The sequence below is a fragment of the Vombatus ursinus genome, unplaced genomic scaffold (assembly GCF_900497805.2).
Source record: "Vombatus ursinus unplaced genomic scaffold, bare-nosed wombat genome assembly UNPS02004241.1, whole genome shotgun sequence".
In the NCBI taxonomy this organism is placed as follows: Eukaryota; Metazoa; Chordata; class Mammalia; order Diprotodontia; family Vombatidae; genus Vombatus; species Vombatus ursinus.
The window spans coordinates 217825-234187 of record NW_020944019.1 but is presented as its reverse complement, the minus strand read 5'-3'; the positions used below and the strand labels follow the sequence as shown (position 1 = coordinate 234187).

The 16363-nt window shown below is 42.7% G+C and overlaps 1 long non-coding RNA gene across 1 annotated transcript in view; it reads right to left on the bottom strand.

The window, feature by feature from the left end:
• Nucleotides 1-14825: 14825 nt before the first annotated feature.
• LOC114054103 overlaps nt 14826-16363 on the bottom strand; it is an 18840-nt gene continuing 17302 nt past the window's right edge. The window contains exons 2-3 of the long non-coding RNA XR_003570435.1: nt 15427-15513; nt 14826-14973 (exon numbers count right to left, since the gene is read on the bottom strand). This is a non-coding gene — a long non-coding RNA (uncharacterized LOC114054103). The remainder of the gene's footprint in view (nt 14974-15426; nt 15514-16363) is intronic.

Here is a 16363-nt window from a genome sequence, read left to right as displayed (position 1 = left end):
GAACTGGTGAAACAGGAACAAGGGGAAGCAAGCCAAATGGAAGTATTCTGAAAGTCACTTCCCAAACTCGGAGCTCCCCACTTCTCCACCTAAATGAGCTGGGCTCCGTCACTCTGCATTCACCTTTGGATGTCCCCTCTATCATCACCATGGTTTGGCTTCTAGACATACCCTTTCACTGACCTGCCAGTAGGAACCACCTTCATCCCAAAGGAACCTTAGCCCTTAGAGTGTCTGCTGCCAGCCAACTGGCCACCACCATCATGGTGATATGCAGCTGCTTTCCTTGTGGTGAGACTGGATGGAAAGCTGGACAGGAAGAAGGCAATGACTTAAGCAGCATCAATTAAGCACTTACTACATACCAGACACTGTGCTAAATGAGGAGTGTGAGGGACTGTCTGATGTTAGCTACTGCCAAGTGACGGTTGTGGCAAGATGGGGTAGGAACTGGGTATTAGGAAGTAACCGGAGCTCATGCTTCCGAGGCAGGGGCTGTGCTGGGCGGAGTTGTGGGGGCTGGATACGGAGAAGTAGCCGGAGCTCACGCTCCTGAGGCAGTGGGCAGTGCTATGTGGAGCTGTGATAGCTGGGGAAGGAACAGGATACAAGGAAGGAACAGGATACAAGGAAGTAGCCGGAGCACGTGCTCCTGAGGCAGGGGGCTGTACCACGTGGGAGCGAGACGGCAGAGGACGAGTTCCCTTTGCTTAATTCCCTCCCTAAGTGCAACATCAACCCCAGACGCCTCCTTCCTGTGTCCTTCCTGACTTCCTGGGTCACATACCTTCCCTTTGTGTAGCACTGACCCCAGACGCCACCTCCCGGTATCTGGGCCTGACTTCCTAGGTCACGTGCTCTCTCTTTGTCTATGTGCTAATCCCAGACGCCTCCTTCCTGTATCCGGTCCTAGCCTCCTGCGTCACTTCCTCTCTCTTGGTGCGCTAAACTCAGACATCCCCTTCCGGTATCTGACCCTACAATCATTGACTAGTAGGCGGGCTGAGGAGGAGGGGCTAAGTAGGTACTTAAGGAACGGTTCTGGTCGGAGCACGCGCTCTCTTTGCTCCTGCTCTCTTGCTATGGCCTTCCTGCTTGGCCTTGCTGTGATGGCCTCTGAATAAAGCTCGGGTGTTGGCACCTCCTGGTTGGCTCGTCTCTGTGTGTTTATCCGGGTAGGCTCTGAAGACTGGTAAGTATGACTCTGGCAGCCTGATCCTTATAGGAGGAGAGTGCACGGCGCGGCCGGCACAGAGGAGGATATGAGGAAAGGGAAAAGTATGCTCCCTGCCTTCAAGGAGTTCACATTCAAACGAGGGAGACAACATGCAAATAACTATGTCCAAATAAGATGTGAGAAAGGAGAACTTGGGGGTAATCAACAGAGGGGAGACACTAGTGTTAAGGGGAATCAGGAAATGCTTCTTGGGAAAGGCAGGATTTTATCTGGGATTTGAAGGAAGCCAGGAAATGGTGATGTGGGAGGACGATTCTAGAGGGAACAGCCACTAAAAGTACAGTCTAGAGATGAAATGTTGGTTGTGTTCAAGGAAAAGCCAGGAGGACAGTGTCACTGAATCATAAGATTGGAAAGGTAAGAAGGGGCTAGGGTATAAAGGGCTTTAAATGCTAAGGAGAGAGTCTTATAGGAGAACAAGGAAAGCTAAAAAATGGCAATGCTAGGAAACAGCAGTCATGAGGGGGACAGAGAAGGTGGTGTGGAAGTAAAGGCTGGGGGAAAGTAAACCAAGGGGACCCCTTGGGTAGTACTGAGGGAGACTGCAACTGGGCATTCAGTTAGATCCCTTCCAGAATACTCTTGTCTCATCTTTTCTACTTTAGTTGACTGTTCAGTCTGTAAACAAAGAAGAGAAAATCTGTTGCGGTCCGAGAGGTTTAGACCCCTCAAGGACTGGAGTACAGGATGAGTTCATCTGAAATGAATTCACAGACGCAAGCATTCTTTAAATCAAGGTGGCAAAGATTTATCCTTACGCTATACAACGGGTAGGGATTCTCAAGGAACCTGCCGTGGTGTGCAGAGCTCCTTAGGGAACTTGCAACCTAACAGGAATGATGCTAAAGCTTATATAGGAACAGCAGTGGATTATGGGCCAAGTATGCTAATTAGATAATCACATACAACCTTAGTAACAGGCGTCATTCACTACTGGAAGGGGGGAGGGTATATTTTTGGTCTGTTATATCCGTAACAAGGGCAATGCTACGGAGGTCAGCTTGTTCTTTTAAGAGGGAGAGATTGTTGGCCTCCCTGGGCCGACTCCTGATTTATTGCCAGAGATAGGGTGCTTGGGCTGGAGGGAGACTGTCAGGGATAGTGTTTCTGAGGCTAAGGAGAAATTGGGGTCCGAGCACTGGCACCCAAGCACCCCATCAAATCCATCACACTAACTCACTGCTATGGAATGGCCAACAATTCACAGGCTAAGATTTACCAAATACCTACTATGTCCAATTTGGGGCTGACCCAGTGTTCAGAAGTCAAGGAACAGGGGGAAGAACTCAACAGTTTATGCAAGTCCAACATGGGCTAATGCTTCAAGTAGTCTCACCATTCAATTACTTTCCCAGACAGAGAGAATGAGTAACTCAGGCCTCTACTTAGCATGGGATTGCAAATGCAGTTGGTAAACAAATCTAGCTAGGGCCTCATGATAACAGAGAGGTGAAGGGCTCAGAGCACAGATTGAGAGAGATATTTTTGGACATGGCCCCAAATTTGTTTTGCCTAATTGATATTTGTTACAAGGGTTTGGTCTCCCTTCCTTTTCAAATGGGATGGGAATGGGGGAAAGAGGAAAGATGAATTTTGGTTAATTGAAAAAAAAAATCAAACTAGAAGACTTTTAGCAAAAAGGCTGAGAGGCCCAGTTCCTCACCATCACTTTGAAACAATAAGAACTGTAACAAATATAGGAAAAGAATAAACAATAACAAAAAATGGGTAAAAGGGAAGAACACCCCACCCACCCAAGAAAATCGCAACAGAAAAAGCAGTAGAAGGCCTGGCCCCTCTGTGTTGGAGGATCACTGCAGTTCTGGCAGTGACAGAGGGTGTCAACAGGTATGATGAAGGCTCAGAAAGGGCCTTCACCAGCCATCTAAACATTTTCCTTTGACCCTTTGAATCTCCACCAGTGACAATTCAACTAGACTGCTCCAACGGGAGCAGTGGCCTGGATGAGAGGGAAAGCTCCAACAAGATGGCCAAGTGAGAGGTATATGACCCCAGCTCCCCTTCATCACTTCATTCCAACTAGAAATGTACCAAATAAATAAGACAAAAAAGGGGAAATCCCTGGAATCACAGCAACACATCATGCAGATTCTTTCTGATAGCCCGGTAGGATTTATACCAGAAATGTAGGGCTGATTCACTATGAGGAGGACTGACCATATTCATGGTGACAAGACAACCAAAATCACGATTCTATCAAGACTTTTGGCAAGATGCAACAGCCATGCCTATGAAAAACACTAGAAAGTTTAAGAATAACTGGATCTTTCCCTAATAAGAGAAGTCATATCTTCCATGAAATCAAGAGCTGGTGTTATCAATAATGAGGATAAAGAGGCTTTTCGAGGAGGATCAGGGATATCCGTTATCGTCATTACTGTTCAATATGGTGCTAGAAATGTGCCCTATAGCAATAAGAAAAGAAAGAGAAATGGAGGGAATAAGCATAAGAAAAAGGAAACAAAGTTATTGTTTTGTTTTGGGGTTTTTTTGCAGATGATAGGATGTTTGATTAAGAAAAGCCCGTCAACTAAAAAACTAATTGAAACAAAAACCAACTTCAACAAATTAACAGTAAATAAAACAAACCCACACACATCATTAGCAATTAAGGATATTGCCAATGAAATCTAGTAGGAAGAGATGGAGAGATTCTATTTTAAAAAAACTATAGAAAACATAAAATATTTGGGGGTCTACCTGCCAAGACACCAACAGGAGCTATATGAACACAATTACAAAACACTCTTTGCAGAAATAATGACAGATCTAAATAGTTGGAGAAATAGTAATTGTTCATGGGTAGGATATGCCAATATAAAAAAAATTGGCAGTCTTCCTAAATTAATATACTTATTCAGTATCATCCCAAAACTACCAAAGGATTATTTTTATAGAGCTAGGGGGGGAAAAAAACCCAACAAAATTCATCTGGGAAACAAAAGGTTAAAAATCTCAAGGGAATTAATGAAAAAAAAAAAAATGGGAGGGAAGGAGGCCTAGCCATAGCAGATCTCAAACTATACTGCAAAGTAGTAATCACCAAAACAGTTTGATACTAAGAAAGAGGTTGCTCCCTAGAACAGATCAGGGACATAATATACAGAAGCAAGTGAGAAGAGTAGCCTGGTAGTCAAGAAACACAGCGATCCCAGCTATTGGAGCATGAACTCTGTATTTAAGCAAAAGTCTTAGGAAAACTAGAAAGCAGTCTAGCAAAAATTCAGTCTAGACCAGCATCTGACACCATACACAAAGATAAACTCCACAGGAATTCATGACTTAGATGCAAAGGTGACGTCAGAAATAGATCAGAGGGGCAAGGACACAATTCCCTGGGAGATCTATGGAAAGGGAAAGAATTTATGACCAAGCAAGGAATGGAAATAATGAAAGAAAGTCAAATGGATGATTCTGATTCTATAAAATAGAAAAATTTTTGCAGAAACAAAATCAATGTAAGAAAAAGTGGAAAAGAAGCAGACAAATGGAGGGAAAAAATCTCTGCAGTGAGTTTGTCTGATAAAGGTCCAATCTCCAAGGTAGAAAGGGAATGAGTTCAAATGTCTAAGAAAGAGTGTCATTCTTCAATTGATCAAAGGGCAAAAGGAATGAACAGGAAGCTTTTAGGGAAAGAAATCCAAGTAATCAAATAGCTACATGAAAAAAATACTGTAAATCACTACTAAATAGGAACATGTAAGTTAGAACAACTCTGAGGTTCCACCTCACACCCATCAGGAAAATGATAAATGTTGGAGGGGACTGTTTTAGGAATACCTAACTAGACTTCCAATATGCCTAGGTACACGAATGCACTGTTGATGGAGCTGTGAACTCCATGCCCCAACCATTTTGGATAGCAATTTGGAGCTAAGCTCCAAAAGCTATTAAAACTTTTGACCCAGCTGTACCCCCTACCAGACTGAGACACCAAAGAGATCAAAGAAAGAGGAAAAGGACTAATTTGTACAAAAACAGTTCTAGAAGCTTTTTCTGTGGTGCCAAAGAAGTGAAATGTGAGGGGGCACCCATCAACTGGGGAATGGCTGAACAAGTTGTGGTATATGAATGTGATGGACTTACTATTATGCTGTAAGAAATTAGTAGGCCAATTTCAGAGCAACCTGGGAAGACTTGTATGAACTGATACAGAGGGAAGTGAGCAGTACCAGGAGAATAAGTCATAAAATAACAGCAATACTGTAAAGACAAATAACTTTGAAAGATTTGGGAACTCAGATCAACACAAAGACCAGCCACAATTCCAGTGGACTCTTGATGGAAACATGCTGCCCACCTCCAGAGGGATATGATGGACTCAAAGTATAGACCAACACAAATTTTTGTTTTGCACATGACCAATTCAGGATTTTGTTTTGCTTGACTATTCATGTTTGTAACAGGAGATTTTGCTTCTCTTACTTTCTCAGTGGTGTTGGGGGGAGGGTATGTGAAAGAGAGAGAGAAGTTGGATCTTTATTTGAAAGAAAACTTAATTGGGGGCAGAGTCAAGATGGCAGAGTGAAAGCAGTGACTTGCTTGAGCTCTCCCCCAAACCCCTCCAAACACCTATAAAAAATGTCTCTAAACAAATTCTAAAGCAGCAGAACCCACAAAAAGACAGAGTGAAACAAATTTCCAGCCCAAGATAACCTGGATGGTTGATCAGAAAGGTATATCGCACGGGGCTGGGAGTGTGTGGGCATGCAGGCCTCAGAGGACTGAATCTCGGGCAGCTGTGGTGGTTTCCAGACCTCTCAACCCATAAACGTCAAAGACAACTTAGAAGGTCAGTGGGAAAAGTCTGTTTCTGCCATGGTGAGAGAGAAGCACGGTGGAGTTTCAGCCCCATTCCCCAAGCTTGGCCTGGGGTGGCAGCTGCCTCCTGAGCTTCCGGCCCACAAACTGAGGGGGAATCGAGTGGCTGATCAGAGGGGGATTGCAGGGATCTCTCTGCTGCTGCAGGGTTCTCTTGCTTTGCTTATGCTTGGATCTGGGTCACAGTTCTGAGTGGTGGTCCTAGGGCTAGGAGGGGCGCTGGCGTGGTGGAGCTTGTAGTGACTGTGGAGAGGAAATCCTCCTCACAGTTCCAAGACAGAAAAAAGTGCTTGTGGTCACTCAAAGACCAGAGCACAGGCCAGGAAAAGAATAAACACCTGACCCTTGATCGTACCACCCTGGAAGAACTGAAAATTTACAGGTCCCTAGAAGTATCTCTGAAAACAGCTGCACAAAACCCCTGAAGCTTGGGACAGTACATTCTCCACATTGGAAACAGACCCCTACCTTAACAAAGAGTTTATAACTCAAGTAATTGGCTGGGATCATGAGCAAGCAGTGCAAAAAGAGTCAGACTATATTATCTTACTTTGGTGCCAAAGAAGATCAAAACACACAAGCAGAAGAAGACAATGAAGCCAAAGCTCCTACATCCAAAGCCTCCAAGAAAAATATGATTTGGTCCTAGGCCATGGAAGAGCTCAAAAAGGATTTTGAGAAGCAAGTAAGAGAAACAGAGGAAAAACTGAGAGTGATGCTAAAGGAGACCCTCCCCCCAAAAAAATACTGAAGAAAATAACAGCTTAAAAAATAGCCTAAGGGGCAGCTAGGTGGTGCAGTGGATAGAGCACTGGCCCTGAAGTCAGGAGGACCTGAGTTCAAATCCATACTCAGACTAAACACTTGACATGTACTAGCAGTGTGACCCTGGGCAAGTCACTTAACCCCGATTGCCTCACCAAAAAAAAAAAAAAAGAAAGAAAAGAAAAATAGCCTAAACCAAATGGCAAAAGAGGTCCAAAAAGCCAATGAGGAAAAGAATGCCCTAAAAAGCAAAATTGGCCAAATGGAAAAGGAAGTCCAAAAGCTTACTGAAAAAAATACTTCCTTAAAAATTAGAATGGAGCAATTGGAAGCTAGTAACTATATGAGAAATCAAGGCACTGGAACACTAATCCAAAAGAATGAAAAAATAGAAGAGAATGTGAAATATCTCATTGGAAAAACAACTGACCTGGAAAATAGATCCAGGAGAGAGAACTTAAAAATTATTGGACTATCTGAAAGCCATGATCAAAAAAAGAGCCTAGACATCATCTTTCAAGAAATTATCAAGGAAAACTGCCCTGATATTTTAGAACCAGAGGGCAAGATAGAAATTGAAAGAATCTACCGATTACCTCCTGAAAGAGATCCCCAAAGGAAAACTCCTAGGAATATTGTAGCCAAATTCCAGAATTCCCAGGTCAAGGAGAAAATATTGCAGGCAGCCAGAAAGAAACAATTCAAGTATTGTGGAAACACAATCAGGATAACACAAGATTTAGCAGCTTCTACATTAAGAGAGTGGAGGACATGGAGTATGATATTCTGGAGGGCAAAGGAGATGGGACTACAACCAAGAATCACCTACCCAGCAAAACTGAATATAATCCTTCAGGGGAAAAAATGCTCATTCAATGAAATAGGGGACTTTCAAGCATTCCTGAGGAAAAGACCAGAGCTGAATAGAAAATTTGACTTTCAAATACAAGACTCAAGTGAAACATGGAAGAGGTAAACAGGAAAGAGAAATCATAAGAGACTTATCGAGGTTGAACTGTTTACTTTCCTGCAGGGAAAGATGATATTTGTAACTCATGAGTCCTTTGTCAGTATTAGGGTAGTGGGAGGGAAAAAAATTATATGTATGTAGATAGATAGATAGATAGATAGATAGATAGATAGATAGATAGATAGATAGATAGATAGAGGGCACAGGGTGAGTTGAAGATGAAGGAGTGATATCTGGAAAATAAAATTAAGGGGTGAGAGAGGATTATACTGGGAGAAGGAGAAAGGGAGAAGTAGAATGGGGTAAATTATCTCACATAAAACAGGCAAGAAAAGGCTTTTATAGTGGAAGGGAAGTAAGGGAAGGTGAGAGGGAATCTTATTGTCATAGGATTTGGCTTAAGGAGAGAATAACACACACTCAATGGGGTATGGAAATCTCTCTTACCCTACAGGAAAATAAGGAGTGAAGGGGACAAGAGAGCAGGGGGTTGATAGAGGGGAGGGCAGATTAGAGGAGGGGACTCAGACCAAACACTTGACACTTACTAGCTGTGTGACCCTGGGCAAGTCACTTAACCCCAATTGCCTAAAGGAAAAAAACAAAAACAGATTAGGGGAGGGGATAATCAAAAGCAAACACTTCTGGGGAGGGACAGGGTCAAAAGAGAGAATAGAATAAATGGGGGGTGGGATAGGATGAAGGGAAATATACTCAGTTTTTCACAACATGACTACTATGGAAGTGTTTTGCATGACTACACATCTATAACCTGTATCGAGATACTTGCCTTTTCAATGAGGGTGGGTGGGGAGGGAGGAAGGGAGAAAATTTGTGATCTAAAGTTTTAAAAACACATGTTAAAAAGAAAAAAAAAGAAAAAAAGAAAATTTAATTTTAAAAATAGTCATAAAAGCTGAAAGAAGAAAAGATCAGTGGTCACTTTGGAGAAAGCAATTTGGATGGAATGAGGAAGGCAAACCATGGAGAGTTAAGAAGAAAGTGAAAGGAAAGGAAATGGAGGCACCTATTGTACAACCTTCTCAAGTTTTGCCGCAAGAGGCAGGAGAGACATAGGAAGACAGCGAAGTTGGACAGATCAAGGGAGGGGTTTTTGAAGATGGGGGAGACATAGGTGTGTTTGTAGGCAGTAGGGAAGCAGTTTGGAGACAGGAAGAAATTGAATTCCTAATCAGTGATAGAATGGGGATGTCAGAAGAAGCAATCTGCTAGAAGCGATGGAAGGGACAGTTTGGTTTGGAAATGGTGGCTGGGAATATAGTTCCAGTTCTAGGTAAGATAAGGCAAGAGATCACTTCTCCAACCCCAGGATGGTTCCAGGAGCTGAGTTCTAGTTCCTGTGTGGAGGAAGTGGGGATGACATCCCAGAGTGTAGGTGGCATGGTTTGAAGCCTGTAATCCTACTTCAGGTACCCCATCCTAAGACTAGTAGAGGGGGCAGGGGACAGAGATTGGGAACTCCAGCTCTGCCATGCTAGCCATGTTAGCTATCTATACATCAGTGACCTAGACTGAGTCTGCTAAAGGAGACAGAACTAAGGATCTCTATTATCAGCCACGTTTGTGGACTGAGAACTCAGTGTGGCTTCTTGCAGCTATCCATTCCTACCTAGGCTCTACATGGAGAGATCAGATCGACAATAACTCTAACAAATACAGAAACAACAATGAGGTTGTCCGAGATGAGACTTCCCAAGCAGACATAGATAAAGAAGAAAAGTCTTGGCATCATGAAGAAATCCTAGGGATTAAGATAAAATCCCCAAAGAAGGAAATAGTTCTGCAATAATCTCAAGTGGAATTGCAGGGAGAAACCCCCCAAAAGAACAGAATGAGCACAAGGCCTGAGGAAGCAAACAGGGAGCAGTGTCCTCCCACGCAAAGGCATAGATATAGCAGATGCAATATCACTTGTGAAGATAGAGAGGCACAGGAATGAAAGGAAGAATATATAGTGAGGCTGGAAAGGTAGCTTGAGGCCAGGTTGTGAAGGGCTCTGCCAGCTAAACAAGAGTTTCTATTTGATCCTAGACGCAAAAGAAAGCCATTGCAGTTGGCTGAGTCACATGGTCAGATCCACGCTTAAGGAAGATGACTAGAATTGGAAATGACTTGAGGCAGGGACCTACCTACCAATCAGGAGCCTTTTGCAATTATTTAGGTGTGAGATGACAAGGGCCTGAACTAAGGTGTAGCTAGCTATGTGTGGAGAGAAGGGTTCAGATGAGAGACATGTTGAGAAGACAAAAATTGCCAGATTTGTTAAGTGACACTCCACTTCATCAGTGCCCCCTGTCCCTCTGATTAGGGGGTGGGGGCCATGAACTCCAAACTTTCATTGAAGGAGGGAACCCAGCTCAGAGCTCAGTTATTTCTCACCTGTTCTGACTGACTTCTCCACCAAATCCCCTTCTTGTCCTCCTCCCCCACACCCTTTTCAGTTTCCTGTTGTGCTCTGTCTTCTCCAATTAGATTGTAAGCTCTTGAAGGACAGGGATTGTCTTTCTTTTTTCATATGTGTGTCCCCACCACTTAGCACAGTGCCTGGCACATAATGGATGCTTAATAAACATTTACTGAGGGGGCAGCTAGGTGGCGCAGTGGATTAAGCTCCGGCCTTGGAATCAGGAGGACCTGAGTTCAAATGTGATCTCAGACACTTGACGCTAGCTGTGTGACCCTGAGCAAGTCACTTAACCCCCATTGCCTCACCAAAATAACTAACTAACTAAATAAATAAACATTTACTGACTATTGACTGGATATGTGGAGTGAAGGAGAGTGAGGAGTCAGGTATAATGACAAGGTTATGACACTGGGGGGCTGGGAAGGCTGGGTGTACCCTCCACAGTAAGAGGAAATGATAGCAAGTCCCTTTTGGAACATGCAAAGTTTGAGATGTCTACAGGATATCCAGTTTGAGATGTCCAACACGCAATGCTTATTGTGTGCTAAGCCCTGGGAGTACAAAGAGGAAAGAAAGATTAGGGGCAACTGTGAAGACACTCCTCATCACTGCCACTGTCTGAGAGACACGGTGTGAACTCCACAATGTTACCATGAGGAAGAGACACGGAAGGTATTGCCTAAGCAGAGGCAGAGGAGAAACAACACAATCGCTTCTGGACTATAAGATGGCTGTTTACTGTCAGAACTCAACTGAAACAATGAATGACATTAGCAAAGTGGCAGGATAGAGAATCAAGTCTTCTAAATAGTTCGTGTGCATTTCTGTGTATTACCAACAAACCCTAGAAGGAAGAGATGGGAAACCAATCTTCAAATAACTACCAAATAATTCCACACACTTGGGAGTCTACCTACCAAAATACACACAGGAACAATCTGAACACAGCTACAAAATATTTTTTTAAAATTAATTCATTTTAAACTTAAACACAAAATAAGGGGTGGGGGGAAGCATTGCCATGTGCAGAGCAGAACGTAAGAGAGGCTCCAAAATAGACAGCAATCAATTTCTGTTTCAAGAAAGCCTATATGATAAATACTGCACATTGTGTTCTGAGCTGTCCATCTTCTCTTTACTTGTAAGTTTTCGTTTGTTTTGTGCTGTGCACTTTTTACTTTGCTCTTTTGTCCCCTTTCCTCCCCCACCCCTGCCCACCCAGAAGGCTACAATTAATCGAGGATAGATTTATATATACATAATATACATAAACACATATGCACATAGACACATATACACAAACACATATACATACATATACACATACATACACTTACAGACACATACATACACTTAGATATCTATAATCATACTCATATGTAGACATATACATTCATACACATCTATGTAAGGCCGTACTATACTTGTCCTAGCTCTGTTTCTCTGATGGTGGATAACATCGTCCTTGGTAAGTCTGAGTCTTTCTGTATTTTTCTAAGTCCACCCACTCATCATTTCCTGCACCACAATCATATTCCAACCTTATACTGTCTAGTTATTTTAAATAGTCCAAAACAATATTGATTAAGCTGGCTGACAGTGTACTTTCCCTATTTTTGTCTTTTGATTAAATCTATTTTAGCTTTAAATTTGTCTGAGATCGTGATTACTATCCCTGCTTTTTTTTTCCTAATAAATTCTACTCCTGACCTGTATTTTATATTTGTGTGTATCTCTTATTTCCTGTCACTCCTGACTCCTCTTCTTTACTTCTACCTGCTACCTTGCCCTCCTATTACTTAACCTAGCCCCTCCCCAAAGATCCCTCCCTTGTCCTCCCATCCCCATTAATCTAAACACCCTTCTATACCACCCCCCCTTATCCTATTCCCTTACCCTCTTATTCCTTATAAATTTAGAAGAAGACTTTTATTCCCTTCTAAATGTATATATTTTTCTCTCTTTAACCCAGATCTGATGTGAGTAGGGTTCCCTCTAAAGATCCCTCCTTTATCCCTTCCACTCTCCCTATGTCCTTAGCCTTTTATTTCCTTCTGAATTTAGAACATTTTTATATCTTTCTAGATGTATATATTATTATAGATGCATGTATTGTTATAAGTATTGTTCCCTCTTTAACCCATTCCTAATAAAAAATAGGGTTCCAGAACTGCCAGCCCTCCTCCCCTCTCTAATTCCTCTGTGTCAGTTCACCTCATTTGTATAAGCCAATTACTCTTTTTATCTTTTCCTAAACCGTTACTCTTTAGTATCACATCATACTCAGCTCCACCCCAATCTTTCCTTCAAACTACCCAATTACTAATAACAATCTTAGACATACATTTTACATTTCCTCATATAAAAAATAAACAATCTGTCCTTATTGAACCTACAAAATATTCTTTACAGAGCTAAAGAGTTGAAGAAATATTAATTACTCATAGGGAAGTCAAGCCAGTATAAGAAAATTGACAAGACTTCCTAATGTAATTTACTTATTCATTGGGATACCAATCAAACTACCAAAGGATTACTTTATAGAGCCAGAAAAAAGAAGGACAAAATTCATCAAGAATCTCAAGGGAAGTATTGAAAAAAAAGTGGGAAGGAAGAGGGCCTAGCAGCACCAGGTGTCAAACGACACTACAAAGCAGCCATCATCAAAACGAGTTGATACTGGTTGAAAATAACCAAAAAACAAAGAGGTTGGTCAGACTGGGGGGTCAGACTGGGCACACAGCATACATAAAGAGGCCAACAAACCTAGCAGTATTGTGGTCTGTGGACCCAATTCCAGGGAAGGATGTACTGTTTGACAAAAGCTGCTGGGCATACTGGACAGCAGTTTGGTAGCAATTAGGCTTGTGTGAAACCACACCATATGCCAACCTTAGTGCCCAGTGGGTATGGGACTAAGATATAAAATATGCTATCACAAAGAAATTCAAGGAGCAGGGAAGAAATCACCTTTCAGATCAATGAACAGGGAAAGGCTTCATGACCAAACAATCTGCTGAGAGGGTTATGGAAGATGAAGTCACACAAAATTTAAAAGTCTTTGAACAAACAAAATCAATACAGCCAAAATTAGAAGGGAGACAGATACCTAGGGAAGAAAGCTTTGTAGGGGCAGCTAGGTGGCACAGTGGATAGAGCACCGACCCTGAAGTCAGGAGGACCTGAGTTCAAGTCCGGCCTCAGACCAAACACTTGACACTTATTAGCTCTGTGACTCTGGGCAAGTCACTTAACCCCAATTGCCTAAAAAAAAATAAATAAAAAAAAAAGAAAAAGCTCTGTAGCAAGTTTTTCTGATTAAAGTCTCATTGCTAAGCTCCATAAGAAATCTATTCAAATCTGTGAGAATAAGGGTTTTTCTTCTTTTTTCAATAATGAGGAGGTGGATAGTAGAGAATAATACATGTTTGTGAAATTAAAAAAAAAATAAACAGAAAAAGAAGTCTGCCTTTTCAAATTGATGGCATCTAAGATCATCTAAGATTGACAGTTGTACTTAAGAGACACAGATGCAAAGCACAGCAAGTTTTTAAAAGAAATGTGAGGGGGCAGCTGGGTGGCGCAGTGGATAGAGCCCCAGCCCTGAAGTCAGAAGGACCTGAGTTCAAATCCAGCCTCAGACCAAATACTTGACACTTACTGGCGGGGTGACCCTAGGCAAGTCACTTAACCCCAATTGCCTTTAAAAAAAAAATGTGAGCCATCAATAACCCCCTGAAAATATCATGAAATGAATAACACTTTGTTTATAGCTATTCATAATGAAGAGAAATGCAAATTCAAACAAGTTTTCTGCTGACCCCTACTCAAGTGGATGCTGGGACAGGCTGTTAGTTCAGAGCTGGTGCAGCTGCTAAATGCTTGGGTTATTTTGGAAGACAATTTGAAATTATGAAGGAAAAGTTCATCCTCTTTACCCCAGATATTCAAACACTGGGCCCATACCTAAAGGAAGTAGAGCAAGAAAAGGCCCCACATACAGAAATGTTCACAGGAACGTTATTTGTGATGAGAAATGAGTGGGAAAAAATATGTGCCCAAGGAGACAGGAATGGCTGGTGTGAAGAATGTATAAAGTAAAGGGGGTTAGAGCCAGCATAGGTAACAATGATACACCAATGTAAAGAAGGACCATCTGGAGAGGAGACAAGACAGAAATGGGATCAAAGACAATGGCTGATGGTCCTGCCATCATTTCCTTTCTGTTAAGAATTAATGGACTTTTTTCTCTATTGAAAATGTGATTTGTTTAGGAGAGTTTTTGAGAAATACCTGTCACATCAAAACAAAATGCAGTAATATTTTTTAAACTTCATAAACATAAACATTTACCTGCTACTTTTTCTCTGTGCCAGGCTTCCAGGGTCTGTCTGGCTTCTGGAACAATATTTTATATAGTTTACTCAACTTTCCAAAGCCCCTCCTCTGCCCCTACAAACACATCCCTATCACAAAATCACTACTGGGCCAAACTGCCTCAGTCTCCCCACCTGACCATCACAAAGCTCAATCAGTGCTGTCTGTTCTCTTCCTGCCTTAATCAGCTTGCTCTGAAACAACTTCCCATCCAAGTAGATCCAGGGGCAGCAGTATTCTCAGGGGACTGGCTGGTCACAGGCATCACTGGCAGACAGAGTAGTGTCAACCCCACTTACAAAGAGGGCAACTAGCTGGATCCCTCAGTTTCTCAATCTCGATCTCAATCTCAATCTAAAGTGAACAAGAAAAGAATTGGTTGGGGAACCCATCTCTGATGCTAATCTTTGGAGGGTCCTTATCCAGTTAAGGCTTAAGAAGTATTTGCCCAAACCTCCCCTTTGTGGACCCACGAATTTGGGTCCATCAGTGAAAATGGCCCAAAGGCAGGCAGATCCCTGAGCAACCCCATAGGCTGTGGATCAAATGTTCTGTGCCACACCTAGCCTTACTGCCCTCACAAAGCCAGAAGGCAACTCTTTGGGACAGTGTGGGAGAACTGCTGTAATCCCTCCACCTCTCTAGCTGGCTGTTTTCAAAGACAGTTAAGAGAATTTGCACGATGGCTCCATTAAGCCTACTGCCCGGGGTGGTCAGAACTCTCTTTATGCCCCGTGCACCAGGAACCACACCAGGTCCTTTTATGTCAGAGAACAAGGGGACAGAGGCCTCGGGAGATCAAGGTACCTTCAGTTCCTGATACAGGAGCTGACTCTTCCCCCTTCCACCCCTGGGCCACTGAATCGTGTAACTGGAAGAAAATGTTCTCCAGCTCTGAAAAAAAGGGAAAGAGTGATACATTAAATACAGATTCAAGGTTTGAAGTCAAGATAGCGGCTGGAACAGAGGCAGAGGGCCTAGTTCCCATCAAAAAGTTAAGAAGAAATACTTACTGATCAAGAAATCCAATAAGCTACTCCAGTGCTACAGGGACTGCCCAGGCCCTTAGGCTTCCATGGCCCTAGCACTCCAGCCTGAGATACAACTGAGCACAAGTTTTGAACTTGAGGCCCAGCAACTTATTTTTTGCTTCATATTTCAATAGAACCCACTTCCTTTGGAACCCCATTTATTTTATGTATTTAAAAACATGATTCAGAGAAGGGATTGATAGGCTTTAGTAGACTGCCAAAGGGCTCCAAAATACCCAAAAGACTCTGTGAAGATGCAGCACTCGAACTCTGAACCTTTCTGATTTGAGGGGAGGCAGAGGCCCCTAACTCCTTACTATCTAACCCTGGGAACTCAAGGGATGCAGCATGAGGCCAAGGGGCCCAATGCAAAAAAGCACAGTAGGGGCAGGGCATGGCTCTCACACGAAACCTGGGTTCAAGAGCTAGAGAGGAGAGAAAAGCAAAGAAGAGCGCAACCACTATCAAAAACTAGTGCAAATCACAAGATGCCCCAAAATCCCGCCTGGAAGAGAGAGGGACTAGGGCCAGCTGCAAGCAGACACAAAGGGAAAGAAGGGGGTTTTCCACAAGGACTCCATGAATACCTAAGAGAAATGAAGCGAGTGAGAAAAAGGGAAATGAAACAAACAAACAAAAAGCTCTGGAGGAAAGAACTGGAAGGAGAATAAACAGTTTAGAGGAGATTGTGGTCAACCTACGCCAAAGAACAA